Raw genomic sequence first — 16,076 nt, forward strand, 5'->3', positions numbered from 1 at the left:
ATATGCACAAGAAGGCATTCCAAGGAGGTACACTGAAGTGACTGCAGACCTCCTAGGGTTGGAGCCAACTTCAGCTTCACCCCTACCCTAGGTGGTCCTTAATTGCCATTACAGACTGCCTGGCTGTAAGTTATTGTTTGCACTGCACATGACCTTGGATGCAAACTAGAACACTATGAATTAATCCCTGTAATATTTCTTATTTAACATCTGTGTTGTCACCAGCCACTATTCAGAGACAAAAACAAACAGCCATATCTATCTCCTACTACATTTTTTTTTTAATCCAGTTCTATTGCTTCCCAGACTCTCTAAATGGATCATCTAATAAAAGAGTAAAACCATTTACTTCCATTATTTTGTAGAATAAAAATAGAAAACCAGAAATAAGGGTGATACTGAAATAAAAATATTTTTAAACAACAGGAATCCTGCAAACATCTTGATTTCTTCTACCTATGTTGCTATCATCTCTCTTTTATTTTCTAGTGTCTGTTTTAAAATAAGGGAGGGTTCCAAAGCAAATTTATGAAAATAAAAATTATTTAATTCATTTAATTCATACTTAATTCATTGATGAAATGTAGTCACCATAGGGAGAAATGTAGCAACACCTTAACAGCTGGAAATGATGCAGACTGGTATACTGCATTAAATGGAGAATACTTGCAAGAAGTGAGTTCATAAAAATTCAATTACTCAAATGGGAACCTTTCCAAGACCCTAGGGTTAACACCTAGATTGAACTCTCACTCTTGCTCTATACACACACACACACACACACACACGTGCACACACAGCTTTAGTCACAAGTGTTTAAATGTTCTATTCACTTGAACTCAAGAGATGAAAGTTACAGCTAAAACAGCTGTCATATCATCAAGTTGAGAACTAGTTTCACATAGACACAGAAAACTAACAATAACAAAAATCACAAAGACCCCAAATAGCCAAAGCAATCTTGAGAAAGAAAAACGGAGTTGGAGGAATCGGGCTCCCTGACTACAGACTACACTACAAAGCTACAGTAAACAAGACAGTATGGTACTGGCACAAAAACAGAAATATAGATCCATGGAACAGAATAGAAAGCCCAGAGATAAACCCACACACATATGGTCACCTTATTTTTGATAAAGGAGGCAAGAATATACAGTGGAGAAAAGACAGCCTCTTCAAAAGTGGTGCTGGGAAAACTGGACAGGTACATGTAAAAGAATGAAATAAGAACACTCGCTAACACTGTACACAAAAAATAAACTCAAAATGGATTAAAAACCTAAATGTAAGGCAAAACACTATCAAACTCTTAGAGGAAAATAGAGGTAGAACACTCTATGCCATAAATCACAGCAAGATCCTTTTTGAACCACCTCCTAGAGAAATGGAAATAAAAACAAAAATAAACAAATGGGACCTAATGAAACTTAAAAGCTTTTTCACAGCAAAGGAAACCATAAACAAGATGAAAAGACAACTCTCAGAATGGGAGAAGATATTTGCAAATGAAACAACTGACAAAGGATTAACCTCCAAAATATACAAGCAGCTCATGCAGTTCAATATCAAAAAAACCAACAACCCAAACCAAAACTGGGTGGAAGACCTAAGTAGACATTTCTCCAGAGAAGATACACAGATTGTCAACAAACATATGGAAAGATGCACAACATCACTAATCATTAGAGAAATGCAAATCAAAACCACAATGAGGTATCACCTCACACCATTCAGAATGGCCATCATCAAAAAATCTACAAACAATAAGTGCTGGAGAGGGTGTGGAGGAAAGGGAACCCTCCTGCACTGTTGGTAGGAATGTAAATTGATACAGCCACTATGGAGAACAGTATGGAGGTTTCTGAAAAAACTAAAACTAGAAAATTACCATATGACCCAGCAATCCCACTACTGGGCATATACCCTGAGAAAACCATAATTCAAAAGAAGACATGCACCACAATATTCATTGCAGTACTATTTACAATAGCCCGGACATGGAAGAAACCTAAGTGTCCACTGACAGATGAATAGATAAAGAAGATGTGGCACATATATACAATGGAATATTACTCAGCCATTAAAAGGAACGAAACTGAGTTATTTGTAATGAGGTGGATGGACCTAGATTCTGTCATATAAAGTGAAGTAAGTCAGAAAGAGAAAAACAAATACTATATGCTAACGCATATATATGGAATCTAAAAAGCAGTACTGATGAACCTAGTGGCAGGGCAGGAATAAAGACGCATATGTAGAGAATGGACTTGAGGACACAGGGAGGAAGGGGAAGCTGGGATGAACTGAGAGAGTAGCATTGACATATATATACTGCCAAATGTAAAATAGATACCTAGTGGGAAGCTGCTGCATAGCACAGGGAGATCAGCTCGACGTTTTGTGACGACCTAGAGGGGTGGGATAGGGAAGGTGGCAGGCAGGCTCAAGAGTGAGGGGATATGGGGATATATGTATATGTATAGATGATTCACTTTGTATTACAGCAGCAACTAACACACCATTGTAAAGCAATTATACTCCAATAAAGATGTCAAAAAACAAAAAAAGAATTTAGTTGAAGGAGGAAGACTTCTGGAGGTTTGGTCCCAGTTAAAAATTCTCAAGCGAAAGGGTGAAAAGGGGCAAATATATGGTGGCAGTTAGCAACTAAACTTACTGTGGTTGCCCCTTTGGAGTATATACGAATATCAAATTATTATGTTGTACATCTGAAACTAATATAATGTTATATACTAATAAAATTCATAGGTAAATCCTGCTGGAAATGGAGTTAACAGTTTAATGTTATCTAAACACCAGGAGGTTAACAGGAAGGAATTCAACAATAGTATCTTAAGTGCACATATATTTGACATAATATATTTAGATATTTGCCAGGTTTTTTGTTTGTTTGTTTGTTTTTAAGAGTATTTTAAAATAGACTACAGATTATCTGTAGATTTTTTTTTTTTAATATTGAAATTATCTTTCAGGTAACTTTGAGGTTTACAAGTACATTTGTCCCATTCTCCTCATGGATGGAGGAGAAGGAATGGGGAGGAAAAAAAGCTCTCCAAAATAAAGCTGGTGTTGACTGACAGAACTGGTCAGGGTAAAGAGCTTTCTCTTAAAATGGGATATACCTGTATATCTTTTTCAGTTTCTACCATGCTTATGTCCAAGACCTCTCTGAGTTTCATGTGTTGATCCATCTTCTTTTCTCTGTCATTTCTTCAGCTTAGGACCACACATGGCACTTTCTTTGATGAAGTGGTGAGAGTGCGGAGTGAAGAGAGAAAACTTTTTTTTAACAATAATTTCATATAGTAATCCTAATAATATTGGACTTTTTAAAAAAATATTGGGATAAAACATTATTGTGCTATTCTAGATAGCAACTTACCATTTTTATTTCAATATTTCTTTATCTTTTAAATTGTTCTCTGTTTTCATCAAATGCAGCTTGAATAACAGTTATTCAATCCGTGAGTTTATCTACTTAAGTTCTCTAGTCTTATTAATCAACCTTTCCACGTCCTTAATATGTCACTGGTTTTAAAGAATGTATTTTAGTGAAGTATTCTTATGATAGGTCTACAAGACATTGAATTAAAGGAATTAATTAATTAAAGGAATATCGTTTTCCTGTTTTTTTCCTCTGGGGTCTCTCATACTCCATTGTCTCTTCTATTAGGTTCTTCCATAGCACATTCTTTTTCCTATCATAATTTATTACCCTCTGGCCCCTTTTTCAAATTATGCTTTTTTTTTGGATTAAGAAGCAAACAATAGGATTTCCCTGGTGGCGCAGTGGTTGAGAGTCCGCCTGCCGATGCAGGGGACATGGGTTCGTGCCCCGGTCTGGGAAGATACCACATGCCGCGGAGCGGCTGGGTCAGTGAGCCATGGCCGCTGAGCCTGCGCGTAGGGAGCCTGTGCTCCACAACAGGAGAGGCCGCAACAGTGAGAGGCCCGCGTACCGCAAAAACAAAACAAAACAAAACAAGAAGCAAACAATAACTGAGCCTTCTACCTCTTAATGAAATTTCCTTAGCTTTACAAAGAAGCAGACAGTAACTGAAACTTCTACCTCTTAATGAAAGTTTCTTTAGCTTTACCAATACCATGCCAAACCTCTGAAATTACTTCTTGAAAAGATCTCTTCTTAAGGCATTTTTATCCACACTTGACTCTCTTGGGGCATTTGTTTTTTCCACTTCAACTCATTTAAATTGCATATGTCCCCAGCCAGACTCTCCTGAAGAGAGTAAAATAGTGTCTATCCTGCTCACTCTTATTATCCCAAAAGTTAGGGCAGAGTATCAAACAATGGCGGTAAACAATAAATAGCTGTTAAATTAAACCTGGCTGTACATGACATAGAATGCAGAATCAATATTCAAAGTGTTAGATTCTGCACAGTTATAAAGTAATAATTTAGAATAGCGATAATAGTGATGATGATGTTTAACATTTATCAAGGCTCCCTAGGGGCCACTGACTATTCTAAACACTTTATATACGCTAACTCATTTAAACATCACAAAGTCCAAGAGGTAAATGCTATTTTAATCTCCACTTTATAGATAAGAAAATAGGACTGCAAATTGAGTACATTGCCTGAGTCAGACACCTATTTAGAGATGGAGGTTGTCTACTTGACATTGTATTAAGTAACCAATTTAAGCTACTGACATTTTCTTTTAAAAAGAACTCTTTAAAGTATCTAAATTATTAAATATCCCTTACGTTCTTTATGTTCCCTTTTATACAATAGCTATTTCTATACAATCTTCATTTTGCCTTATTATACCATATTCTCCTCTTCATTTTCTTTCAGAAAAAAAAAAAAAAAACTTTATAAAAATGTACTGTCTTAATCATTTTCAAGTTATGAAAAATTTTATATACTTACACATTCATCACAAAAACTATTTTATCTTTATTATCTTCTCTCAATATAAATTGATAAGAGCACATATTATTTTCTTAAATTCCTTTGCTAAGATTAACCCGTAATTATTTTAGAAACCTTCAGACTTGTCCTTGCAAACTTTAACTACCTTTTTTTTTTTTTTTTTTTTTTCCGGTACGCGGGCCTCTCACTGTCGCGGCCTCTCCCGTTGCGGAGCACAGGCTCCGGACGCGCAGGCTCAGCAGCCATGGCTCACGGGCCTAGCCGCTCCGCAGCATGTGGGATCCTCCCGGACTGGGGCACGAACTCCCATCCCCTGCATAGGCAGGCGGACTCAACCACTGCGCCACCAGGGAAGCCCTAACTACCCATTTTTAATTGGTTCCTTCTACAGATTTTCCTTCCTACCACTGACTTTCTGTTACTTCCAGTTACTGAGCAGCATCTCATAAAGTTATGCGATCTTCAAATTCTTTTTTTCCTTTTTCAAAGGAAATATAATCTGCTATGGTTTAATTAATAGGATTATTCTAGGCTATACCTGTCTTCTTTACTAATAGAATTTCTATCTCATATTATTTCTGATTCACAATAACTTGCTTTCTTGACATCTAACACACTTGTAATCCTATCCACTTTGATCCTATTTCTTACAGTGCCAAATTTAAGTCAAATGTGGTTCATGTAGCAAGGATATTTATTTTTTCCAATTCTTAATTAGTTTTATTCTTTCAGTAGCTGGTAGATCAAGTTGCATTTTACATCCCATAGGAGCCTCCTGTTTCTTCATGGCAAAAGAATTAAATGGTACTAGTATTTATGGATATGTAGATACAGTCTATCTTTATTTTCCCCCTTCTAAGAATCACAAAGCTTTTGTAAATCATTCTCAACATTTCATGTAATTGACTTGCAAAATAAACTAATTCTTACTGGCTAACAACAATGCTGATTCTTCCCTAGTCTAAATAAAAATAAAAACAAACAATCTCATATGCCACTTTTTTTCTCCAACTACTGCGTTACTACTTTTATTCTCTTTACCGTAAAACTTTTTAAAATTGTTGTCTATGTTCATCCTACATTCCTCCCTTCCTTTTCTTTATTTAATCTATACCAATCAGGTTTTCACTCCCAAATGCTCCACTGAAATTATTACTCTCAAAGTCATCAATGTACTCTATGTTTATAAATCTAATGGCTATTTCTCAGCCACATTCCTTTTACCTAAGTACAATACAACACTATATGACAGACTTGTCCTCCTTGAAACAGTTTCTTTTCAGACTTCCCTAGAGTTCAATCCAAAATTGAATTCTTAATATTCCTATCATCAAAAATTGCTATTTTTGTAACATTGATGTTGAGGAGTGAATTTTGTGCCCCCCAAATTCATATGTTGAAATCCTAATCCTAATGTGATGGTATTGGAAGGTGGGACCTTTGGGAGCTAATTACATCATGAGAGTGGAGACCTCATGAATAGGATTAGTGTCTTCATAAAAAGAGGCCAGAGAGCTAGCAAGATTGTTTTCACCACTTGAGGATACAACAAAAAGTGGGTAATCTAAAACCTAGGAGAGAATTCCCACTAGAAACAAATCATGATGGAGCTCTGATATCAAACTTTCAGCCTCCAGTACTATGAAAAATAAGCTTCTGTTTTTTATAAGTCACCTAGTCTATGGTACTTTGTTATAGCAGCCCAAATAGAGGGAGACACTTGCTAATTTCAATCAATAGCAACATCGTTCTTCCAGTTACTCAAAAGTTTTGGAATCCCTTCTTTTTCTCACACCCCACATCTAGTTCATCAGCAAATCCTGTTGACTGTAACATTACAATATATGAAGAATCCAGTCACTTTTTACCACTTTCATTGACACCAATCTGATCCATTCAACCATCATCTCTCTCCAGGATTACAATTGTCTGCTAACTAGTTGTCTTAGTCTGCTCTTGATTCATTTCTTGCTGTCTATTCTCAACATGGAAGTCAAGTGATCTAGTTAAACATAAGGTAGATCATGTCCCTTCTTTGCTCCGTAACTTAGGTTTTCCTATCCTCAAGTAAAAGGCAAATTCTTCCCAAAGACAAGGTGTTACCTAATCTAGTTCTTCATTACTTTTCTGATTTTACTTCCTTCAAATTTCACACTTGCTCACTCTTCGCCAGTGCTATTGACTTACTTCCTCTACTTAATTTTTTTTTCTTTAATTCAGGCATAAATTGTGTGCCATTGCTATTAATTGTGTCTGGAATGGTCTCCTCCAGGCTACTCACTTTCTCTCCTGCTATAGGGGAGAGAAACAGGGATAGTAGTTTAGAAATAAATCAGTTTGGGAGTTGTGAACACTTTAATAATCTAGACTTAAATTATTATGGATTTGTCTTAACATACAGTGTTATTTTCAATGATCAGTTAACATGGGAGTTTGAAGATAAATTTTGATGTGATTGATGTATATGATAGATCTGCCTGCTTAACATCCACTCCAGTCCCCTTCTGGTGTGTTTTCTTGTGTTAAAGAAACTGGAAAGCTTAAAAAAGAATACGTTGCTGTTTCCCTTACAAGTATGATCCTGGGGGTAAGATTTTAAGATTCATAGGAAAAAAGAGAGGGGAAAAGGTGTCCATTTTGCTGATGGAAATTGTGACAGAAATGTGTAAATCTGAAGTAACGGAATAGTTGCAGTTTGCAAATTCTGTGCTCTGCCTTCTGATTGTGCATTTTGCTAATCATAGCTCAGGCAGCAGTTTCCTTGGTGGTCAAGTTCTTGTGTTTGGTTTTGTTACCTTTCTCTTTAAAGTAGAGCAGATTTTGCTCTCTGTAACCAAATGTTGACTAAAACAGCTGTTATAATTTTCAGATTTTTTTTAAAGTGCAGAAGAATGCATTGTTTGGCTTTCAAAATATGACTTACTCCTCATGTTCTGACTATGATACACAACTTAGGAAATATGCCAGCTCAGAAAATGTCATTGCACACTCATGTTATTTACACGAGTCTATTACCAAGATAGGAAACTGATTGTTTAATAGAGCAGAAATAGCAGAAATGTACTAGATTTTTTCAACTTTATAATAATATGAAACAGTGTTACATTTTTTAACCTGTTTTGTTCTTTGCTGACTTGGAAGAGAGAAAGGTAAAAACATAGGGCTAACAGAAACACATGACAAATAACATAGATCTCAGTGCTATTTACAGTGAGAAAAGTAAACAAGATTAGAACAAAGGAAGCATGGCCAATATATTCAGATAACTATACTATACTCAGGTTATGTTATTCTATTAGGCTGTAAATAAGAAAATTTAAGGGTTTCACAGAATGGTAGAATCTTTCAGTTCCTATTAGTAACTCAAATAAGGATGTGCCCCTTGCCATTTACAGAATGAAAAATGAAGGTATGTCTGTTTATACAACTCTTACAGAGTAGTGGGGCATGCTTTATTATTTATCAATATTATAAAACTGTACTAAATGTATCTTTACATATATGTATAAAAGATGTTCTTGAGCACGTCATTATTTAGTCCACAATTCTATTCATTTTGACAATGAAAATGCAAATATTCACACATGTATCCTTATGCATGTATATGAACAAAAAGTACACATAAGGAAATCATCCTCGTCATATCTTCCTTAGAAGTTCAACGAGCACCTATTGGCTATGAATTTTATTATGTAATGGAGTTAGATGAGAAAGCAAATAGGTTTCTCATTATATGGTGATTGAAGTATGTTTAAGAAGTTATATATATATATATATATATATATTTTTTTTTTTTTCTCTTTTAGTTTGCTGGTTTACTATCTAGTGTCTACTACCAGAACTAACAGGATGTATGTTAGCTTCCTGGAAATTATATTTTAAAAATACATTATAGTAATCTATGATAAGCATATACGATTTAGCAGAATCACATGTGAATGAGACATGAGGACTGAATATAAAGTAAGCTCAACTTAATATGACTATCAAAGGATAATGGGGTTTGGGGCTGCAATGCCAGAATTATAATATTTAAAATAAAAGACAGGTGTTTTATTATAGTTGAAAAATACATGTAGTTCTGAATATTCATTTTAAGACATATATGTGTGTGTATATATATATATATTATATATATATAAATATATATTATATATATATATAATATATATATATATATATATATCTCCTAGAATATCTTGAGAAAACAGTGATGAATACAGGTAAGATACTTGAAAGCTGACTTTGCCAGGAAAAAAGAAGGAGATGGTAGAGAATATCAGGAAATAGTTGCTAGGCATGAAAGCAAGTTGACATATTTATTCTAAATTTACGGAATAACTTTCTCTTGGAGATGTCAAGAAGTAAAATATACTTAATCGAAAGATACCAAGCTATCTGTCAGTAGATCTGTTCAAGCAAAATTGATTTGACAAGTGGGTTGAAATCATTCAGAGGAGAACCCAATCTCTGAGATCTGGAGAACCAAATGAACTTGAATTTCCCTTTCAACATCAAAATGCTATGCCTTTGAAATGCACATTAAAATAACTATACAAGTCAATAAATGCCAGTCACCAAATAACTCATAAGTGCTAAAGGAGATTAGAGGTGGGAGAAATAAATAACTTCTTTTCTAGTGGGAACAAACCTCAAAGAAGTGATGGGATTTGAATTTGGCCTTTGGGGAGGAAAAAAAAGAACATGTTGAAAACATTCCAATAAAGGGAACATATTTGATCAAAGATAAGTTCAAATATGCATGGAATGCTCAGGAAAAATAATAATAATAAAACATTGCATTTATATAGTTTATATCGGTTTTCAAAATGAATAACATCATCAAACTTTACCCTCACAATGTCACTATAAGATAGTATTATCCCCTATTTTACACAAGGAAACTGAGGTTCAGGGTGGTCCCAGGAAAACTGCAACTAGATCCTGCATTTTCTAACTTTCTGTCAAGTGTTCATTCTACTCTATCTTAAATGACATACCATGAACCCATGAAGCAGGGAGTAAGTGTGTTTTTTTCTTTGTTTCTTTCTTTTTCTGATAGTAGATGTATTTACGAGTCATACTGCTTGAAACTTGCAATGGAATTCTAAAGTAATACATATTTATGGTCCCACAATTGAATATGTGTTTGTATAGGAAATATGTTTCTTTGAAGATACTCTTTGAATCCAGTTATTTCTAAGATGAATAAATTATACATCATTACAATATGTATGTACAACTATTATAAAATCTTCGTGTATAAGTTTAACCAGTTCATAAAGTAATTGTTATACTTTTAATATGCTGTGCTTCTTCCTGATATGTGGAGGAAGAGGGTTTGACAAGACTTCTGTTTGCTGTTCCTAGAACACTCAATCTCCTTATTCTCTTTGCCTGAATGACCATTATTCATCAAATCTCAGTTTAAACGTGACTTTTTCAGAGACGTCTTTTTCTGAATTCTCCCCACAGGTCTGTCAAGTTTCCCTTTTGCACGTTTTTATAGTGCCTTCTATGTGAGGTTCCCAGTACATATCACAATTGTAATTAAATATCACATATCACAATTGTAATTAAATCTTTAGGAAGTTTAGGATTGGTTTAATATCCAATGCCGTGACAGCCTGGGAGCTCTAAGAGAGCAGGAACCTCTTCTCTCTATATCCCCAGCAATAACCACAAAAACTAACACTTGTAAATGTTCAATATATACCTTTTAAATGAATGGACAATGGGTGAATGCTGAAATTGAGTGTACCATAAAAAATAAACGTGTTGATCATCTTTTGGTCAGTATTTACTGCTAAGCAATAGTTTCATTAAGAATAGTTTCTCTTGATTTTTCTCAGAATGTCTTTATGTTGACATTTAGTAAAATTCTCTTTTTAGAAAAAAAAAACTAACAATAATAAATAGATCTCTCTCAGTATGCTTTTCATAGGGTGACCCAGGAAATTGGAATATCTTGCAGAAGACTAGATACTACAGCAATCAGAAGATGTAATTACTGAAATATTTTGCAATGAGTACAAAGGAAAGAAACAGAGCATACTCCTGTCATAAGAAATAGAAATTTAATAAAATGAATACAGTTCATACGATGCAGGGGCCTTTCTGTGCATAATAATCCAGGCAACGGCTGATAGGAAAGTGAAAATAATTTTTTGTTTACTTACATTTTTTTAATTCCTCCTTCTCCACAGGATTTTGGCATAAGCTACCTCTCCATAGGAAGAAGTCCATTGAAATCATCTTTAAATCAAATCATAGCACTTTATTAATTTACATATAATACATTTTAAATCACCTATATATATACAGTCATAGCTCTAACAACCTTTATACAAAATACAGCTTTTTAAATATTCCAGTGACAAATGTTTCAGTTTCCTTCTTATGTGTCCATGTTTGAGAATCCATCAGACAAATTTACTAAAAATGTGTTCCACAAATAATGAGGAAGGGTACCACCTGTGCTCACAAATTTAGTCAGTTATTTTACCTGGAAGCATCAAATATCATAAGTCTAAAATTTTACTTAAGGTATGTAGTTTAGAGGCTTCCAATAGGCTTAATACATATTAAAGTAGAAAAAGTAAACAAAAGATATATGATTTTTCCAAACATCCAAGTAGTTTTAGATGCTGTTTAGATCAATAATAATCTCATCAGAGGTGATAGTTCACATCCAAAGATATTAAGCTAAATGTTCAAAATGTCAATATGTCCCATAATACTGAAAGCATGTTCAGCGACAACAGTTTTAAAAGGTTCCAGTGAGATACATCTCACCCAGAAGTACATTTATAAACTGAAAAGCACCGTTTGAATGGCATTTGAAATTAGTTTCATGCATTCTATCTAGAACAGTCATTTTCTCTAAATACACAGATGTCCACAGAGATATATAACTAGGTCGTAATACAATTTCCACACTTATTACTAATTAATTATGTGCAAATGGAGAGAGCATTGGTGGCAAAAATCTGCCAATCCAATAACACTTAAACCACAGAGGGTTATATCAGCAAGTGTTGAGTTTGTCAGTTCTCAAATTATAAAGTATTAAGTCACAGACACTGTCTATATTACTGCATATCTATGAAAACTTAAAAGCTATTCTTGTTATTAAAATTGTGAATTATTAATGTGATAGTCATTGGTCATTAACCCTATAGGATGTCAACAGTGTCAGTCAATCTCTACATAAGGACTAAGCATGGAATAAAACCTTGGATGTCTTAATAACTAACATAATAATATTTTATGATCACATTTACTTAAAGTAAAATATACTTACTAATATGTAACTAGAATATTATTGAAATATAATGGTGCTATATGAGACGGATGGCAGACTAATTCGTTAAGACATCAAAGTTATTACAGTGGCACAGCTTTTTATGTGTTGTATGATTATTGTGATGCAGTAGTTCAACTTGATTATTAAAAAAGTAACAGTCTAGGAAAATGGTGATATTTTTCTAATAAAACCTCTCCACTACTCACATATGGTGATAAACAGTGTGCAATGGAATTTATTGTGTAATGTCATAATTAAGCTTGTGTTGAGGAGACGATATGGAACAAAAGTACTTCTGAGCTCAATACTGCAGTCTTTAAAATGAAAGCAAATATTAATTTTTTCACTACAGGCAGTTGTTATCTTGTTAATATCTATCCCAAGTCATTACAATAGTAATCTAAAAATAGTTGTTAATTATAAATGCAGGCTTTAATATTTATCAAGACAAAGGACTGCTTTTAAGGTATATCTCATGTCACGTATGAATAACTGTTACTATGCTGTGAAGCAATTGAAAATATTTATTTCCATGAAAGAGAATTGTAAAATATTTATTAACACATTTCTAATGGAATTTAAATGAAATTGCACAATATGCAAAAGTTCCTATTTACCCCGTTCATCCTCTGGATTAGCTAACAGGAGTTCGTTGAAAAAAACATTACCAAAAAAAAAAATCAAAACGTAAAGTAAGTTCTTCCATGAAATTAGAAAAATGTCAAAATAAATTACATTTTTCAGGAAAGACAAAGAAATATGTTCCAGCATTTAATAGAAATAAATACAAATACCACATTGCTCCTAGCTGTAATATGTAAAGTGTGATCTCAATGTCCTGTGGAACTTGATGTCTACAGTAGGTGATTTGCTATTGTAGTTTCTAAACTATAATATTTCCTGGAAATAAATGTCAAGAGTTCTGAAGTTAAGATTTTTCGAAGCTAGTACAATGCAACATAATTAACTGCAACATTCTTTGAATAGCACAGAAGTTGATAAACCCAAAATTTATAGAGTCAAGGGACTTAAGATAAAAATTAGGAGTGTTTCTCAGCTAATCCAACAAAACAGGTAAAATGAGAAAATAAATGAAAAGGAAAATTTTAAATTAAAATAAAAAAACACATGGAAAGTTTGAAAAAGTAGGTATTCAATTTTGTCTCACTTTCTTTGCCCATGTTCTATTCTGAACTGTCAGCATAAGGAAACATTATTAACCACTTTAAGTTAGTGTACAAAATTACAGTATAGTTTTGGAACAACATTCTTGAATTATGTTTGAACAACAGAAAGAGTGAGGAATGGTATGGGAAGTATTGAGGGCAGATGGAATCAGTCCAGGTTTTGCTGGACTCTGGTCTAGAGTTATAATTAGGTGAGTTAAATCTTATTACCACTACAGAGTCTATCTCTTTATGTAAAGGAATTAAGAATGTCTTTTAAAGTGTACTTAACAGTTTAATTACAAAGCATTTAAGTTACTTCTGTCATTGTAGATGTAACTTCATTTCTATACCTACAGATGGATATTGACATTGGGCATTATTCATGTAATCATTAATTCAAGGAATGGTTAAAATAGTAAGTGCAGCAAAGTAGAACAACAAGACATGTTGAATCACATATATCTTAGTTCAAATTCTCATTCTATCATTAACACGTGGAGTGACCTTGAAAGTTCAATAATACGTAATATGTTTTCATCAGCATGTCTGTTTTATTCACTGCTTGATGCCTAGAACATAACTCAGTACCTGACACATATTAGTACCTTACTAAAAACTTATTTTCTGGCACACATTAACATAAAATGTGTTCATTAAATTATTCATCTGCTACCTAACTCTCTGTTTAATATCAAGCAAAAATGATAGAAATCTTTGGTAAAATAGCATTTTATAATTCAGTGCTGCTTAATCTTTGGTCCCCTAACAGGCTTCAGGAGATCTCTAACACCTTTACATTCTATGTAAATTTTCTGGAATTTTGTTCATTCAATAAGTATTTTTGAGATATACTGGCTTCCAGACTTCTTTCATTAAGTTGCTTAACCTCTTTGTGCCTAGTTATATCAACTTGAAGATGACTGATAAGAAATTAAATGACTGAATATATGTAAAGTGTTAAAAAATGACTAACACATAGTAAATACATAGTAAATGCTTATTATTACTATTGTCATCATTATTATTAGCTAGTAATTGATTCACGAGTATGAGGAAATGTAATGTTTGGCATATTAAGAGGGTAATATCTATTAGAGTCCCAAAAATGTTGGTGATTCAACAAAAGTTAAGAACCACTGTTATGAGTTGTGTGAATGAGAACTGTGGAATAACAACATCAAGCATACCAAGGTACACAAAATGGGAGTCCCAGAAAGAAAGAAAGAAGCAGAAAATGTGTTTGAAGAAATACTAGCCAAATTTTTGTCCAAATATGATGAAAAACGTTAATCTAAAAATCCAAGAAGCTCAGTAAATGAGGATAAACTCAGAGATACACATCTAGACACATCATAATCAAGCTGTCAAAAGCAAAAGACAAATGTTGAATCTTGAATGCAGCAAGAGAGATGCAACTCATCACATACAAGGGCTCACAAATAAGTTAACAGCTGATTTCTAATCAGAAACAAAATAAGCCAGAAGTCAGTGGGATGTAATATTCAAAATGCTGAAAGAAAAAGACTATTCAACCAAGAATAGAATATCCAGCAAAACTCTCCATCAAAAATGAAAGAGAGGGCTTCCCTGGTGGTGCAGTGGTTGAGATTCCACCTGCCAATGTGGGGGACATGGGTTCAAGCCCTGGTCCGGGAAGATCCCACATGCTGTGGAGCAACTAAGCCCGTGTGCCACAACTACTGAGTCTGTGCTCTAGAGCCCACGAGCCACAACTACTGAAGCCCGTGCGCCTAGAGCCTGTGCTTTGCAACAAGAGAAGCCACCCAATGAGAAGCCCGCTCACTGCAACAAAGAGTAACCCCTGTTCACCACAACTAGAGAAAAGCCTGCGCACATCAAGAAAGACCCGACGCAGCCAAAAATAAAAATAAATAAAATAAATTAATTTTAAAAAAATGAAAAAGAAATGAAGATATTTCTAAATAAAAACAGTGTTTATCACTAGCAGACCTACCCTATGAAAACTATTAAAGGGAATCTTTAAGGATAAAATAAAAGACCACTAAACAGTAACTCTAATTCACATGAAGAAATAAAGAGCACTAATAAATGTAACTACATGGGTACAAGACGGTATAAGTGTATTATTATTTGTTTTAAACTCTTTCAAATATATGATTTAAAAGAAAACTGCATAAAAGAATCATTATAATTATGGATTGATAAACATGATGTATAAAGGTGTAGTTTATGAAAATAATAGAATAAAGAAGGGGAGAGGCAATGCAGGTATATATAAAAACACTCAACAAAGTTAGGAATAGAAAGGAACTTCTTTAACTTGATAAAGTCATGTATAAAAACCCAGAGATACCATCATATTAATGGTGAAGACTGAAACTTTTCCCCTGAGGTAAGGAACAAAGCAAGGATATATACTCTTACCACTTCTATTCAACATCGTGCTAGAGGCCTTAACAGGGGAAGTCAGGCAAGAAAAATATATAAAAGGAAAGGAAGAAGTACAGTTGCCTCTATTTGTACATGACATGATCTTGTGAATTTAAAATACTCAGAAAGCCACCAAAAAACTGTGAGAGCTAATAAACTAGCTCAGCAAGGTTCTAGGGTACAAAATAAATACACAGAAATCAATTGTATTTCTAATACACCAGCAATGAACAATCAAAGACCAAATTAAGAAAAAAAATAATTCCATTTA

The 16,076-nt window shown here is 33.8% G+C and overlaps 1 long non-coding RNA gene across 1 annotated transcript in view; it reads right to left on the bottom strand.

The window, feature by feature from the left end:
* The window catches only part of LOC132421070 (uncharacterized), a 454,372-nt gene that overhangs the window by 100,946 nt on the left and 337,350 nt on the right, over nucleotides 1-16,076 (bottom strand). The window contains exon 2 of the long non-coding RNA XR_009518495.1: nucleotides 11,098-11,173. This is a non-coding gene — a long non-coding RNA (uncharacterized lncRNA). The remainder of the gene's footprint in view (nucleotides 1-11,097; nucleotides 11,174-16,076) is intronic.

Source organism: Delphinus delphis, chromosome 1, assembly GCF_949987515.2.
Source record: "Delphinus delphis chromosome 1, mDelDel1.2, whole genome shotgun sequence".
Lineage (NCBI taxonomy): Eukaryota > Metazoa > Chordata > Mammalia > Artiodactyla > Delphinidae > Delphinus > Delphinus delphis.